The sequence below is a fragment of the Camelus ferus genome, chromosome 4 (assembly GCF_009834535.1).
Source record: "Camelus ferus isolate YT-003-E chromosome 4, BCGSAC_Cfer_1.0, whole genome shotgun sequence".
Classification (NCBI taxonomy): Eukaryota; Metazoa; Chordata; class Mammalia; order Artiodactyla; family Camelidae; genus Camelus; species Camelus ferus.
Window position 1 is genome coordinate 19,106,534 of NC_045699.1, and position 3,941 is coordinate 19,110,474.

Genomic DNA, 3,941 nt, shown 5'->3' on the forward strand with positions numbered 1-3,941 from the left:
TTCCTCAGTGCATCCAAATATGTTTTTCACAGAAGAAACTCTCCTTCCTTTTGACTCCTAAAGAGGAAGGGACTGGGAGAGCCCCTGAGGCACTCTTTTGTAGCCCTGAACACGCTCTCTGTTGCTCTCCCCAGGCTCTTGGCTTCTCCAAGGACCACTGGCTTTTGCTGACTTCCTTCCTGCCCACTCAGCCTGATGGCTGCACGTCCCAGCAGAGCTCCTCTCCTCAGCACCCGTCGTCCCACAAGTCCTGTAGCCTCGCCTTCTGCTGACCCAGAGTATCTTTCCCCAGAGCTCCTGAGCATTGCTGCACAAAGTCCTAGTTGGGCGCCTCTCCCTCTCCATCACTCCTCCTTGGAAGCAGTTCTGCACTCTCTTCTCATCGCCCCTTGACTGCACTCCTGAGAGTGCCCTGTTCCTGCCTTGAGCCTCTCCACCTCATCTGCTTGCTTTCTCTTGATGCCTTTGTGCCCCGGGTCAGGGCCACCAGACTGGTGCTGCTCACGTTTCCATTTCACCTCTCATTGTCTCTTTAACCTCCCCTACCTTCCCTCCTTAATCATACCTCCTTTGTAGTCCAGGCTCTGGCTCCATCACTTGTTTTTGCTTATCAGAGAATCCCTGTCTGCTCATCTGTTCCTCTACCTACGAAGATGACCTGATTTCACTTCTTTTTTCCTGTACCCCATGATGATAATCACATAGTTGACAATTCTTGTGTACACCCTGGGTAACGTCTGAAGCTCCTATAGGACTTTGCTTGTTGCTCGTGCCCTCAGATTTTTCAGCCTGGTCTCTCTCTCCACCTCCACTTCCTCAGCAGCATCCATTGCCTGGTTCCAGCCCAGTCACTCTACTGCAGCTGCCCTCTACTGACCATGTGAGATTTTTCTGTGGCATTTAACTCTTGGACACTTTAAATCTTTCATTTGATCTGTCACTGAATTTTCTTTTGTCAGTTTTTCCTCCTGAATCTTCTTTATCCTGCTCCCTAAATATGGCGTTCGTCAAGTTTGGGCCTTGGTTTTATTCCCTCTTCATTCGTGCTTTTATGCCTTGGTTATTGATGTCTTCCAAATGTGTGATTCCTGTAAGTCAACATTTTCAACACTCTTGGGACATTTCCACCAGAATTCCCTCCCTCCTCTTCCTTCCCTTTTGTGCATGGGTTCATTCATTCATTCATTGATCGCCCATCCCCATTTTCCTGACCCAGTACCCTTGACAGACGTGGCTAATCAATCAATATGGTTGTTCTCACTAAACTTGGCTGTGACCTATGAATTTTTCAGTGTGGCCCCCTGGCAGCTATGGCTCGTTGGTACATCAGTTGCATCTATTTGTCATATTTGTACCGGATGGTCTTTAAGGTTGCTGGCTCTCCCTCACATATTTAAGGGTTTAGCTCTGCTTTGTGTCACCCCAGATCTGGTCCCCTGAGGGATCAGTCACCATCAAAGGGTTTAGTTTGTAATTCCATCTCAATTCCTTAGCAGTATGGGCAGAATATAAGCTGGAGTTACTCAGACTTTCTCATAGTGCTTTGTTTCTTTGAAGATGTAGAAGAGCTAGGTAAGGGGAAGGGTGAGTCGTCTTGTCTCAAGATTGGTATGAACTATAGCCATGTGTGTTCAACTGGGGTCTTACTTGGCAGTTCATAAAAGCATTCTCACTTGTCCTTTTGCCTCTGGGTATATTATAAATATGAGAGAACAAATTTTACTAATTTTACTAAATATTTTAAAAGTTTAAAAGCCACTGCAGGTGGTTGAATACACATGCACTTCAGGAAAGTCACTGGCTTTGTCCATCCCCAGAGGCTAATTGGGTTGGCTTTGTGAGCTGTTCAGGGAGAAGACGGTTCCAGAGACCCGGGTCCTCCGCTGAGAAGACCCTGCCTCCTGGGATCTCAGCGTTCTTGTTATTCCAGACACCCTGGAATCTTTCTAAACCATCAGCATAGAACAAGGACTTTTTGGCTTGAGGTTTGGTGATGGACCTCCCCTGCTGCTAGACTGAGAATGCATTTTCTGCTCTAAGTATTTTCCTCCCTCGCACAGCAGCTGCGACAGGTCACAGGCTCCCAACTACTGGGCAAAAGGAAAAATGGGCTGCAAATCCTTGAAGAGTCTGCACTTTGAGTTTTAAATTGGGTTGTAAATGGAAGTGAATTATGTGGGAGTTGCTAGGAGACCTGTGTGGGCGGATGCTGCTGCTGATGGGCAGTGTGACCTTGGGCAGTACCCTGACTTCTCTTGATCTCCGTGTCCACATCTGCATGAAGCCGAAGGGCCGGCTGATCTCAAGGGTCCTTCTAGACCCAGCGTTCCATGTGCTTTGTTTTCCTGTTTGTTGTTATTACTTCATGTAATAAGATTGTCTGGTTTAGACAGGAAAGAAAGTTCTGTGGGAAGGATCAGAGTTTTAAAAAGCATTTGGAGTTGTATCTGTTTGTTGGTTTATATTATAAGGGTTCTGGGATCCTCTGGGAAGGGGAGCACACCCTGCCTTGGAGGGCTGAGTGGAGCTGAGGGACAGGGAAGGAGCAGGTCTAAGAGCTGCCTATTAACTGACTGCACTTAGGTTTATCAGAGCAGCTGGGAAGCAGAGGTGCCTGGTACAGGCCGCATCCCACTAAGCCGCACAGTGTATGGCTGTGACAAGCTCTGGAATCAGGCAGAAGACCTGGGGTTCTAGTCCTGACTTCATCACCAAGGCTATGTTGAGAGAACATCTCCTAAACCTCAGTTTTCTTGTTTGTAAAATGGGGGCAACAAGAGTGCTTCCTCTCATGGCACTGCTGTGAGGACCAGGTGGAGTAATACAATAGAACTCTTAGCCCATGAGGTGTAGAGTAATTGCTCAATAAACATAGCCTATTAATTACAGAGTGCTTGCCTTAGACTGGGCTGAGTGTTTTCCTCCAGTATCTGATTTAATGCACAAAATCATTCTAAGTGGAAGCAGTTGTTACCCATGTCCTACAGAGGAAGGAATCAAAGTTAGGAAGTGTTAAGTAACTAATTTTCTCAGCGTTGCACAAGCAGTTAGTGACAGAGCTAGGATTGGAAACCAGATCTTTCTGCCTCCAAAGTCCCGTTCCGCCATGCACTCTGCCTTCTGGTGTGGAGAGCCTCCTCACGGCTCAGCGGGGGATTCTGAAAGACCGTGGAAGAGGTGAGACCGGTCATGAGTGTCCACCCGATGCTGTTCTGCTTCCAAACAGGTTAGGAAGTTCATTTTGGCAGTCCAAAGTTATGTTATAGTAGCTGCTATTCATGCTGCCTCTTAATGGCGGGAAGAATTACCAGGCTTTTTTCCTGATGAACAGCCTCGTTTGCAATCATGAAAATTCTTAACCTTAAAACTAATAAGCAGAAGAGCAAGCACAGCAGTATAGAAGGTAAATGGTCCTAAAAGAGGGAGGAGGGACACAACGCCATGCAGACTCAGGAGAGAGAGTCACAGCCAGGGACAGGGTGCAGTGGGGTCCTCAGTAACTTCCTGGTGGCAGGTGGTGGCAGTGGTGGTGATGGCATTCAAGATGGGTCTTGAAGGAAGGGAAGCATTTTGAAACAGTGGAGGTGGCAGGAAAGAGCAGCTACAGGGTGCATTGCAGGTGCATAAAACTGAAGCTCAGCTCTGTGGAGTGAGGAGATAATGAAAAAATCCTCCAACAAATTTTTCATGTCTTTTAATGCCTTTGACTGTGTCACATGAAGCCTGGTCAGAGAGTCTAAGAGGCAAATACCCTATGTGTCAACAAAAATATTTCTAGGCATCTTTGTCTTTCCTCCACTGTATAGAGAACTTCCAGCATCCAGGTGCTTGCAGCTCTTCTGTCTGTCCCTTCATATTCCGAACCTGCACTTTCCAACAGGGAAGCCCCCAGCGCATGTGGCCACTGAGCCCTTGAAATGTGGGAGGCCTGAGATGTGCTG